Below are 13,865 nucleotides of genomic sequence, written 5' to 3'. Positions count from 1 at the left end.
AGTTTCACCAGTAAGATCATCAGCTCTGGAGTCAGCCTGTCTCAGTTCAAAACTCGGCTTTGCCACTTGGTGGCTCTGAAAACTGGAGCCCCATTGTGCTTCAGATTCCTTACCTGTCAAAATGAGGGCACTAATAGTACCTATGGTATGTGGTTATTGCAAGGATACGATAAAATAATCTATAATAAGCATGGCATAATGCCTCACACATAAGTGCTCAATAAATTATCATCTATAGTGACTCTAGCTGACAAAATGGCCTTGCATACATAATTTTTAGGTCTTTCAGGGCATTATAAAGTAACTGAGGGAAGATAAGGCTGAGGTCCTGGCTTCTTATCATCAGGGACTGATAAGCCAGGAGACTTGTGTTACTGTTCACAGGAGTTGAAAGTTACTGTTATTGTTAAAAATCATTAACTACAAAGAACTCAAGGTTGAATAATTCAAGACAGTAGTCCAAATTTTTAGTTCAAAAATATTGTTAAATCCCAAGGCTTTCGCTTCTCCTTCTCCATAATGTTTATCCTTCAAAATGGCATGTACAGAGTAAGAATGAAGATTAGCTATGAATCTGGATGATGTAAGCAGAAAGAGCATCAGAATGGAAGTCAGGAAATGTGGTTTCTTGTCTCCATTATGTAGGCAACCTTGGGGTAAGTAAGTCATTTTATAGCTCTGAGGCTCAGTTACATTAGCTGAAAAATAATTATACTGGAATATATTTTCTTGTAAAATGGAAAGTATTGTATTGTAAAAAAAAAAAAATCTCTGACTTGGTTATCAGAGAAACAGATCTGAATCTTGGCTTTACACTTTCTGGCTATGTGATCATGAGAAAGTCACTTTACTTCTTGGTCATTTCCCTCCATGGATGCACTTCACTTCTCTATCTCAGAATATTGAGGAATATGGAAATTATAATGCCTTTAGGTTGTTTGTTGACATACCATCTCAAAACAAATTAAAACATGTTGTAAGTAGAGGTAATCAAACAGTCACGGAGCAAATTTTTTATCTTTGATTTGACTGAATATACCATGTCGGATAAATCTACTTTAACTCATTTGCTGCAGTTCCCATATTAAAGATGAGAAAGTTTTTAAACTGAATATGACCTTTGAGATTATGTACATCAACCCCACTATTTTATATATTAGAAAACTAACCTCAAAATCACGGTCAAGGAGCTAGGGGAATTGTATTCTCTTTCATCTCAGTTCTATCTAATATGACCAAATTCATCTCTTCAAGACCCATCTATGTTATGTAATATAAGTTAATTCTTTTAAAGAACTAGGTAGTAATTTAAAAAAGATACTCAATATTTTGATTGATGGCTTAGAAAAATTTACATGTCTTAATATTCTTTATTCTTATAGTTCAGGTGAAATCTCATTCATTTTTAAAGACCTCAGTAAGTCAGCATGAAAGGAAACATTCTCCTTTTCCTGTGTTAAAAATGTAGAAATAAACAAGTGTGCCTGTATCATGAGATAGAATCAGGAAAGGAAGTATTTCCACAGAATCTAACACAAACATGAAAATTAAAAAAAAAAACAAAAAACAGTTGGTCATATATAAGTAATTACAAACCATTTTAATGGAGTCTTCTTAAACTAGTTCGCCTACTGTCAAAAACATTTAAATTAGCACAGGACTCTCACCAGACTTTCCTATCTTCACTGAAGTCAGGACTGTAATATATCTGTGATTAAATGATCAGGACTACCCTTTGATAAATAGAAAATGGTATAGAAGCTTTTACAAAACATATCATAGTTTATCTGAGAGGTGTTTCTATAATAACAAAGTCAGTATAAGCACCCCAAAAGGTGATGTAGTTCTGCTGGGTATGAAAATTACCTGCAGTCTGTGTGTGTGTGTTTTAAGAGAGAGGGAGAATGCAAGTGGGGGGGAGGGGAGAGCAGAGGGAGAGAGAGACTCTTAATGGATCCTGACATGGGGCTGATCTCATGACCCTGAGATTATGACCCAAACCAAAATCAAAAGTCCCAGGCTTAACCAACTGAGCCACCCAGGCGCCCCTACCTGTGTTTGTAAAGTGATAAAGCCACTGAGTTTATGATGACTTACCTCTCATTTCAAAAGTGCTTCCCCCAAATTCTGAGGCTTATGTAGCCTTACTTTCCCAGTGTTTTAATCATCTCTCTCTCCCACCATTTTATTTATTCTCTTTCTACCATAGGAACAACAGGCCCCATTTCTAACTGTGCAGGAATTGGAGGCCCACATCAAGCTGTGTGACATGCTTGAACGACAAAGTAATGGAGTGATCCCAGGGACTCTAGAGTCATGGCAGAGATATTTATTGCTTAGCAACCCCAACTGATGTCAAGAGTTTTGCTAAATGCAGATGGTAAGTAGGACTGTTGAAAATCAAAATTGCTTTGCTCTAATTCTTTTAAATTGTTTTCAATAAAAAATATTAATTAATTTACCCATTTATTTGTTTTATTGATTGATATAACAGCTTTCTGGCCAAGCACTAAAGTGGCAATTACAATTGCTGATCACACTAAAGGGCCATAGAAATACAAAACTTAAGAGAAGAGAACTCCCACAACTTCTCCTAGAGGATAATCATCTACTTTTCTGAATTGATATTAAGTGCATTTCTCTAAACATTGTTGCTACTCAGAGTCTAGGAAAGTAACAAATGACGGCAGAGTCTTTGGAAGCACATTGAAAATAATGGCATATTACTTAAAAACTATCATTTATCAACAGTGTAATACAGTCCAGATACCATATTTACTATTACATGTTTGAGGCCTTTCTTTGCAGAAAAAGTAAGTAACTGATTGTATTCTCATTCATGCTAAGTAGAGTCTCACAGGCTCTTTAATTAATTTTAAATATGCTGTAGGGAGCCAAATATAAAATATGAAGCATTTCTTTAAATCAAAAGTATGTATCCAGTTTATGTCACTATAAAAATCATACCTGCTGTTACCAGGAATTACTACTGTGAAAACATGCTTTACAGGTTTCCACATAGATATAACCGACAATAAAAACTGAAAAGAAAAGCTTATTGACATTTTGGATATAGCTCCTTAAAATGAAAGCCCAGTATGAGGATAGTATTCCTTTCCCAATCATAAACATGGGCATTTTTTTTTCTAGCTAGCAGGATGCCAACATTAGGAAAACAATAGACAACTCTCTCAGTAGTCATCCATATGGTATAGGCCAGAAGTAAAGGGAGACATTTTATCTCACAAATTAGCTAGATCCTAATGATCCTCAATGCTCAATTAACAAAAAATGATTTATTTAAAAAATTAGATGCAACACTTTTAGAGAAAGAAGCAAATGAAATAAGACCAGATTTTCAGGAGGATTTTTTTCCTTTTTCTCTTTTCTTTTCTTTATTTAACTATTTATGTGTTTGTTTGTTGGCTGAGATTTTCATTTTTTTTCTGAGTCAGTTTCAGTAGTTTGGGTGTCTTTCCAAGAATTTGTCCATTTCATCTAGGTTACCTAATTGCTGATATAAATTGTTCTCATATTCCTTCATAATTTGTTTTACTCCTGTAAAACCATAACATTCCCTTTTTCATTCCTGATTTTATTAATATGAGTCTTCTTTATTTCTTGATTATTTTGCTAAAAGTTGTCAATTATATTGATCTTTTCAAAGAACCAACTTGTGATTTCATTATTTTCTCTATTGTTTTCTATTCTTTATTTCATTTATTTTTACTTTAGTTTTCATTTTTCTTCTTTTTGTTCTAGATTGTTTTATTTTTCTAGTCTTATAGTGGACGGTTAAGTTATTAAATTGACATCTTTTTTCCTTTTTATTGTATTTTTGGGGGGGGGGACAGAGGGAGAGGCAGAAAGAGAGAATACCAAGGAGGCTCCATGCTCAGTGCCAAGCCCAATGTAAAGTTTGATCTCACAACCCTGAGATCATGACCTGAGCTGAAATCAAGAGTCAGATGCTTAACCAACTGAAGCACCCAGGTGCCCCTTTCTTCCTTTTTGATTTAAGCATCATAGCTACAAATTTCCCTGTAAGCACTATTTTATCTGCATTTCATTAAGTTTCAATATGTTGTGTTTACAATGTCATTTATCTCAAAGCATTTTCTAATTTCTCTTATGATTTCTTTGATCCACTGGTTATATATGAATTTTCACATATTTGTGAATTTGCCAAATTTCTTCTGTTATTAGCTTCCAATTTTATTCAATGTGATCAGAGAACATACTCTGTATCACTTAACATTTAGGGGGATATGGTCTATCCTGGAAAATGTTCCATGTGCACTTGAGAAGAATGTGTATTTTTCTGTTGTTGGATAGAATATTCTATAAATATCTGTTAGGTCTAGCTGGTGTAGAGTGTTGTTCAAGTCTTCTCTTTCCTTACTGATCTTCTGTTTTATCAAATACTGAAAGTGAGTTTTGAAGTCTTCTGCTATTGTTGTTGAACAGTCTATTTCCACTTTCAATTCTGTCAGTTTTGTTTCATACACTTTGGGTCCTGATATTAGCATATATGTTTATAGTTATATCTTCTTGATGGCTTGACCCTTTCATTATTACAAAATGTCCTTCCTAGTAACAATTTTTGTCTTAAAGTCTACTTTGTCTGCTATTGGTAGAGCTACTCTCACTCCCTTTTGGTTACTGATTTCAAGGTATGTCTTTTTCCATACTTTTATTTTTAACATATTTGTGTCTTTGAACCTAAATGTGTCTCTTGTACACAGCATACATTTTTTTAATCTATTATACTAATCTCTTTATTTTAGTGTGGGATATTTAATACATTTACACTTAATGTAATTACTAATAAATTAGGATTTATGTCTATGATTTTGCTACTTATTTCTATATGTCTTATATCTTGTTCATTCTTCTGTTTTTCCACTACTACATTCTTTTGTGTTAAGTAGGCATTTTCTAGTGTACAATTCCCTTGTTTCTTTAACTATATATTTTTAGTTATTTTTTAGTGGTTGCCTTGGCTATTATAATTAATATTTTAACTTAAAAAAAATCTAGTTCAGAATAATACCAGCTTTATTACAGTAGTATATAAAAACTTTGCTCCTATGCAGTCCATTCCCATCCCGCTCTTTTGTGCTTTTATTGTCATACAAATTACATCTTTCTATGCTGTATATGACTATCAACAGATTTATAATTATTGCTTTATGCAGTTTTATTTTTTTTATTATTTTTTTAAAGATTTTATTTATTTGACAGAGAGACAGCCAGAGAGGGAACACAAGCAGGGGGGAGCGGGAGAGGGAGAAGCAGGCTTCCTGCAGAGGACCCTGGGATCATGACCTGAACCGAAGGCAGCCAGTTAACAACTGAGCCACCCAGGTGCCCCTATTCAGTTGTATTTTACATTGGTTATAAAAGACAGAGAACAAACTGATGGTTGCCAGAGGAGAGGGGATGGGAGATGGGAAAAATGGGTGAAAGGACATGGGAGATATAGGCATCCAGTTATAGAATGAATGTCTTGGGAATAAAAGGCACAGCATAGGGAATATAGTCAATGATATTGTAATAGCATTGTATGATGTCAGATGGTAGCTACACTTGTAATGAGCATAGCATAATATATTGAGCAGTTGAATCACTATGTTGTACTTTTGAAACTAATGTAACAATGTGTGCCAACTATATTCAAGTAAACAAAATTAAATAAATTAGTTATAAAAGAAAACTTCTAAACAAAAATACATTTACACTGTTGTTCGTTTGTTTTTAATTTACTTAGGTAGCTACTATTACCAGTACTCTTTATTTCATCTTTTGGACTTGAGTTACTATCTAATGTTTTTTCATTTGATATTGAAGGAAACCCTTTATGATTTCTTACAGGGGAAGTCTGATAGTAATGCATGATCTCAGTTTTGTTTATCTATAAATGTCTTAATTTCTCCTTCATTTTTGAAGGATAGTTTTGCTAAAGATAGTTTTGAATTAACTGTCTTTTTTTCCCAGCACTTTGAGTGTATCCCCATACTGCCATCTGACTTTCATTGTTTCTGATGGGAAATTGGCTATTAATCTTATTAGGAATCTTTTGCACCTAATTAGATATTTCTCTCTTTCTATTCTCAATATTTTCTCTTTGTCTTTGGTCATTGACAGTTTGATTATAATTTGTCTATGGTATGGATCTCTTTGAGTTCTCCTACCTGGAGTTCATTGAGCTTCTTAGACGTGTCAATAAACTTTTTCATCAAATTTGAGAAGTTTTTAGCCATAATTTCTTCAAATATTCTTACTTCATCTTTCTCTCTTCATACCTCTGGAAATACCATTATGCATATATTGATATGTTTGGTAGTGTTCCACTGATCTTGAGAATCTGTTTATTTTACTTTATTCTTTTGCCTTTCTGTTTCTAAAACTGGACAATTTCAATTGATTTACCTTCAAGTTTACTGGTTGTTTCTTCTTCCTGTTCAAATCTACTGTCAAGCCTCTCTAGTGAATTTTTTATTTCAGTTTTTGTACTTTTTAACTATAGTACTATTTTTTAATTAATTTCTATCTTTTTATTTCTATTTTCTATTTAGTGAGACAGCATTCTCAAACTTTCCTTTAATTCTTTAGACATTCTTTCCTTTAGTTATTTGAGCATTTTTTAAATAGCTGATTTAAAGTACTTGTGTCAACAAATAAAGTATCAACATTTGGGCTTCCACAGGAACAGTTCTATGTATGGTCCATACTTTCATATTTCTTTGTATATCTCATAACTTTTTGTTGAAATTCGGATACTTTAAATAATATAATGCAACAACTTAGGAAATCAAATTATCCCCTGTCCCCAGGGTTTGTTGATGTTGCTGTTTGTTATTGCTGCTGTTATTGACCTTTCTGCACTAATTCTATAAAGTCTATATTCTTTGTCATGTCACTAAAGTTTCTGCTCCATTCTGTTAGTGGTCAGCTAATAATTGGACAGAGATTTCCTTAAATTCATGGAAACAATAACTCTCCCAATCTCTGCTGAGGGGCAATGTGTGTATTTGAGGCTGTCCTCCACACTAAGCTAGGTAGTTTACGACCAACCCTATCTTAGCCTTTGCTTTTGGCATACACAGAGCCTTAAGGGAAGCCAGAGATGAGGTCTGCTGTGGTCTGAATATTTGTGTACCCCATCTAAAATTCACATGTTGAAATCCCAACCTCCAAAGTGATATTATTAGGACTTGGGACCTTGGGGGATGATTAGGTCACACAGGCAGAGCCCTCATAAATGGAATTAGCATTTCTATAAAACTTCTTTTTCTGGGAGAGATCCCTTGCCCCATCCATTATGTGAGGATGCAGTAAGATGGTGCCATCTATGAGGAAGTGGGCCTTCATCAGACACTGTATCTGTGGGGGCCATGATCTTGAACTTCCCAGATTTTAGAACTGTGGGAAATAAATGTTTGTTGTTTATAAGCCATTCAGTTTATGGTATTTGTATTATAGCAGTCCAAACAAACTAAGACAAGTGTTTAGGTGCTTCTCAGGTTTTCTGTTAACATATATACATCCCATGGTGTATGAACAGCCCTAAGCATGCATGTGACCTCTCAGATCCCCAGAAATACGTCAGGTCTTTTCAAAGCCCCCTATGGACATTTCATTTTCCAGATTTTTTAAAAGTTATTTAGTTAGCCTATTGTTTGCTCCAACTGTTAACAATAATCTTGGGCAATCAAAATATTTAATTGGCTCTAATTGTTTTTGATAGATGCCTCAAGGAAAAAGCTATTCTCACTAGGTGAGCTCCAAGTCAGATCACGTAAAAACAGCCTTGTGAGCAAAAAACATCTGACAGGTAAAATAATGATAATTTTCTGGGAACTAGGTCTTTGGAGAAGCTTTAACCCCACTGTGCACTTCCAAATGCTGCCGGGCTGTTGGTTTTCACCATGATTATGGGCTATTTTTTCTTAAGGTTACTTTAGATCTTGGCAGGAGGACATGGGAATAGGGAAAGTTAAAATGTCATAATAATTACTCTTTTTAGTGCAATTCAGCTGTTTTTACAGACTCTCTCAAGCCTTTGGTTAATTTCTAGAGTTCTGTAAAAAATTGTAACAATTACTGCCATTGTTCTCATTTTATGGAAGGGAGACTATTCAGAGGTCCTTCGTCCACCATTTTTGCTGACATTGTTTCATTTGGTTTAGATTTATTCTGTTTTGTCATGTTTTCATGCACAACATAAAATTATACAAACTTCAGTGTGCCTGGGTGGCTCAGTCACTTGAGCATCTGACTCTTAATTTTGGCTCAGGTCATGATCTGAGAGTCATGGGATTGGGCCCTGTGCCAGGCCCCACTCTCAGCACAGAGTCTGCTTGGGATTCTCTCTCTTCCTTTCCCTCTGCCCTTCCCCCTGTTTGTGCTCTCTCTCTCTCAAATAAATAAATAAAATCTTTTTTAAAAAATTAAACTTCAGTTTACTCTGTTGCTAAGATCTAGTCTACAACTAAACACAAAGAACAATAATAATTATCACAATAGCTAATATTTATCAAGGTCTTAGCATGTACCATGCATAGTTGTAAATCTTTTTTATGTAGTAAATCTTTTAGAACAGCAATTCAACAGGTTAAGGTATTTTTAGTATCCTTTTTTTACGAATATAGAAACCAAAACACAGGTAACTTGCCCATCAACACACAGCAAGTGGTAGTCCGGAATTCAGGAATTTAACACAAGAAAGCCTTTACTCTAAAGTACATGTTCTTAGGGGGAAGGAAAGATGGCAGAGGAGTAGGGGACCCTATTTCAACTGGTCCCAGAATTGAGCTGGATACCTACCAGACCACTCTGAGCACCCACAAAATCAGCCTGAGATGTAAGAAGACCTGGATCTCTACAAACAGAATATCGCAGGCAGTTGGTTTTGAGGTACGAAGTGGGGAGCCATGATTCTGTGGGCAGATATTGGAGGATAAACAGCAGCAGGAGGGTGCCTGGCTGTGGGGATCCTACACCACTGGTGAGCTACAGCCTCGCGCGCGGGGGACGGGGCACAGACTCGCAGACCAGTGGCGGCGGGGAAAGGACTTTAGGGCAGCCCCCAGGGCAGAAACCCAGAGTGGTGGGGTGGCACATGCAAACTGGGAGCGGCTGGCGATTTTAGAAGCACAAAGGGCAGAGATGTGACCCGACCTGGAGGCAAGACTGGGAGCACTGCGGAGGGGCACACAACCCAGGACGCTGCAGTTTATAGCAGCACAGACAGGAATGGAGACCATGTGACCTGGAGAGCTCACTGAAGAACAGATTGCAATCTCTCTGCTCTGGGGCAGAGGGTTGGAAAGGGTCTCTTCTGCTCTGACTCACGGCAGAAATGCAGAAAGCCACCAGGGAAAGCCGCCAGAGAACAAAAACCCCCAAAACTGATTCCCACTGAGCCCATCCTCCGCCACAGGGGGGCAGGGCAACTCCGCCCAAAGAGGGTTGCCTGAGTAACAGCACGGCAGGCCCCTCCCCCAGAAGACAGGCTGGAAAAACAAGAGGGCAACAACCCTAAGGTCCCTAGAAAACAGGTGCATCTTGCTTGGGTTCTGGTCAATAATTTGGACTCTATACATTCCCTCAACCACCCCTCAACAGAATGACTAGGAGGAGGAACCCCCAAAATAGAAAAGACTCAGAGATTATGTATGACTTATGCTGCAGATTTACAAATGGATGCAGATATAACCAAGATGTCGGAGATGGAATTCAGGCTAGCAATTGTGAAGACAATGGCTAGAATGGAGAAATCAATTAATGGCAACATAGAGTCTCTAAGGGCAGAAATGAAAGTTGAATTGGCAGAACTTAAAAATGCTATCAATGAGATCCAATCCAATCTAGATAATCTAACAGCTAGGGTAAGTGCGGCAGAAGATCGAATAAGCGACCTGGAAGACAATATAATAGATAAAAAGGGAAAAGAGGAGGCCAGGGAAAACCAACTCAGAATCCATGAAAATAGAATCAGAGAAATAAGTGACACCATGAAGCATTCCAATGTCAGAAGAATTGGAATCCCAGATGGAGTGGAGAGAGAAAGAGGACTAAAAGATGTATTTGAGCAAATTGTAGCTGAGAACTTCCCTAATCTGGGAAATGAAACAAAGATTCATGTCCTAGAGGCACAAAGGACCCCTCCCAAGATCAAGGAAAACAGGCCAACACTCTGGCATGTAATAGTAAAACTTGCAAATGTTAGAACCAAGGAAACCATCTTAAGGGCAGTTAGGGGGAAGAGATTCCTTATGTACAGAGGGAGGAACATCAGAATAACGTCAGACCTATCCACAGAGACCTGGCAAGCCAGAAAGGCCTGGCAAGACATATTCAGGGTACTAAATGAGAAGAACATGCAGCCAAGAATACTTTATATGGCAAGACTGTCATTTAGAATGGATGAAGAGATGCAGAGCTTCCATGACCAGCAGAAACTGAAAGAATATGTGACCACTAAGCCAGCCCTGCAAGAAATATTAAGGGGGGTTCTATAAAAGGAGAAAGACCCCAAGAGTGATATACAACAAAAATTTACAGGGACAATCTATAAAAACAAGGTCTTCATAGGCAACATGATGACAATTAATTCATATCTTTCAATAATCACTCTCAGTGTGAATGGCCTAAATGCTCCCATAAAATGTCACAGGGTTGCAGATTGGATAAAAAGACAGGACCCATCCATATGCTGTCTACAAGAGACTCATTTTGAACCTAAAGATACATCCAGACTGAAAGTGAAGGGATGGAGATCCATCTTCCATGCCAGCAGACCTCAAAAGAAAGCTGGGGTAGCAATTCTTATATCAGACAAATTAGATTTTAAAATAACTCTGTAAAAAAAAAATAATAAAATAAAATAAAATAACTCTGTAATTAGAGATGCAGAAGGACACTATATCATTCTTAAAGGGTCTATCCAACAAGAAGATCTAACAATTGTAAATATCTATGCCCCCAACATGGGAGGAGCCATCTACATAAGCCAACTGTTAACCAAAATAAAGAGTCATATTGATAACAATACGTTAATTGTAGGAGACCTCAATACTCCACTCTCAGCAACAGACGATCATCTAAGCAGAAAATCAACAAGGAACAAGAGCTTTGAATGATACACTGGACCAGATGGACCTCATAGATATATACAGAACAAAAACCAACATGAAACAATAGATATCTTTTTTTTTTAAGATTTTATTTATTTGCGAGAGAGAGAATGAGAGACAGAGAGCATGAGAGGTAGGAGGGTCAGAGGGAGAAGCAGACTCCCTGCCAAGCAGGGAGCCCGATGCGGGACTCGATCCCAGGACTCCAGGATCATGACCTGAGCTGAAGGCAGTCGCTCAACCAACTGAGCCACCCAGGCACCCCACAACATGAAACAATAGAATACTCATTCTTCTCGAGCACACATGGAACTTTCTCCAGAATAGACTACATACTGGGTCACAAATCAGGTCTCAACCAATACCAAAAGATTGAGATTATTTCCTGCATATTCTCAGACCACAATGATTTAAAACTGGAACTCAATCACAAGAAAAAATTTGGCAAAAATTCAAACACTTACAAGCTAAAGACCACTCTGTGCAAGAATGTTTGGGTCAACCAGGAAATCAAAGAAGAACTTAAACAATTCATGGAAATCAATGAGAACAAAAACACATTGGTCCCAAACCTATGGGATACTGCAAAGGTGGTCCTAAGGGAGAAATACATAGCCATCCAAGCCTCACTCAAAAAAAGAGAAAAATCCCGAATTCACCAACTAACTCTACATCTTAAAGAACTAGAGAAAAAGCAACAAACGATGTCTATGCCATGCCTTAGAAGAGAAATAATTAAAATTAAAGCAGAGATCAATGAATTAGAAACCAGAAACACAGTAGATCAGATCAATGAAACTAGAAGTTGGTTCTTTGAAAGAATTAATAAGATTGATAAACCACTGACCAGACTTATCCAAAAGAAAAGAGAAAGGACCCATATTAATAAAATTATGAATGAAAGGGGAGAGATCACAACTAACACCAAGGAAATAGAAACAATTATTAGAAATTATTAGCAACAACTATATGCCAATAAACTGAGCAATCTGGATGAAATGGAGGCCTTCCTGGAAACCTATAAGCTGCCAAGACTGAAACAGGAAGAAATTGACAACCTGAATAGGCCAAAAACCAGTAACAAGATTGAAGCAGTGATCAAAAACCTCCCAAAAAACAAGAGTCCAGGGCCTGATGGATTCCCTGGGGAATTCTACCAAACATTCAAAGAAGAAATAATACCTATTCTCCTGAAGCTGTTTCAAAAAATGGAAACAGAAGGAAAACTTCCAAACTCATTCTATGAGGCCAGCATTACCTTAATCCCCAAACCAGGCAAAGACCCCATCAAAAAGGAAAATTTCAGACCGACATCCCTGATGAATATGGATTCCAAAATCCTCAACAAAATCCTAGCTAATAGGATCCAACAATACATTAAAAGGATCATCCATCACGACCAACTGGGATTTATCCCCGGGATGCAAGGGTGGTTCAACATTCACAAACCAATCAATGTGAAAGAGCACATTAATAAGAGGAGAGAGAAGAACCATATGGTCCTCTCAATTGATGCAGAAAAAGCTTTTGACAAAATACAACATCCTTTCATGATTAAAACTCTTCAGAAGATAGGGATAGAGGGAATATTCCTCAAGTTCATAAAATCCATCTATGAAAAACCCAGAGTGAATATCATCCTCAATGGGGAAAAGCTGAGAGCCTTTCCCTTAAGATCAGGAACATGACAAGGATGCCCATTCTCACCACTATTGTTCAACATAGTACTAGAAGTCCTAGCAACAGCAGTCAGACAACAAAAAGAAATAAAAGGTATTCAAATTGGCAAAGAAGAAGTCAGATTCTCTCTTTTAGCAGACGACATGATACTTTATGTGGAAAACCCAAAAGACTCCACCCTTGTAGAACTCATACAGCAATTCAGTAATGTGGCAGGATACAAAATCAATGCACAGAAATCAGTTGCTTTCTTGTACACTAACAATGAAACTGTAGAAAGAGAAATTAGAGAAATGATTCCATTTACAATAGCACCAAAAACCATAAGATACCTCAGAATAAACCTAACCAAAGAGGTAAAGGATCTATACTCTAGGAACTACAGAACACTCATGAAAGAAATTGAAGAAGACACAAAAAGATGGAAAACTATTCCATGCTCATGGATCGGAAGAATAAACATTGTTAAAATGTCTATTCTACCCAGAGCAATCTATACCTTCAACGCCATCCCAAGCAAAATTCCAGTGACATTTTTCAAAGTGCTGGAACAAACAATCCTAAAATTTGTATGGAATCAGAAAAGACCCCGAATCGCCAAGGAAATGTTGAAAAAGAAAAACAAAGCTGGGGGCTTCATGTAACCTGACTTCAAGCTGTATTACAAAGCCATGATCACCAAGACAGCATGGTACTGGCACAAAAACAGACATATAGACCAATGGAACAGAATAGAGAGCCCAGATATGGACCCTCAACTCTATAGTCAAATAATCTTTGACAAAGCAGGAAAAAACATGCAATGGATAAAAGTCTCTTCAATAAATGGTGCTGGGAAAATTGGACAGCGATATACAGAAGAATGAAACTCGACCATTCTCTAACGCCATACACAAAGATAAACTCAGAATGGATGAAAGACTTCAATGTGAGACATAAATCCATCAAAATCCTAGAGGAGAACATAGGCAGTAACCTCTTTGACATTGGCCACAGTAACTTCTTTAAAGATACATCTCCAAAGGCAAGTGAAAGAAAAGCAAA

This window comes from Neomonachus schauinslandi, chromosome 8, assembly GCF_002201575.2.
Source record: "Neomonachus schauinslandi chromosome 8, ASM220157v2, whole genome shotgun sequence".
NCBI classification, from domain to species: Eukaryota; Metazoa; Chordata; class Mammalia; order Carnivora; family Phocidae; genus Neomonachus; species Neomonachus schauinslandi.
This window is presented reverse-complemented; position numbering follows the sequence as displayed.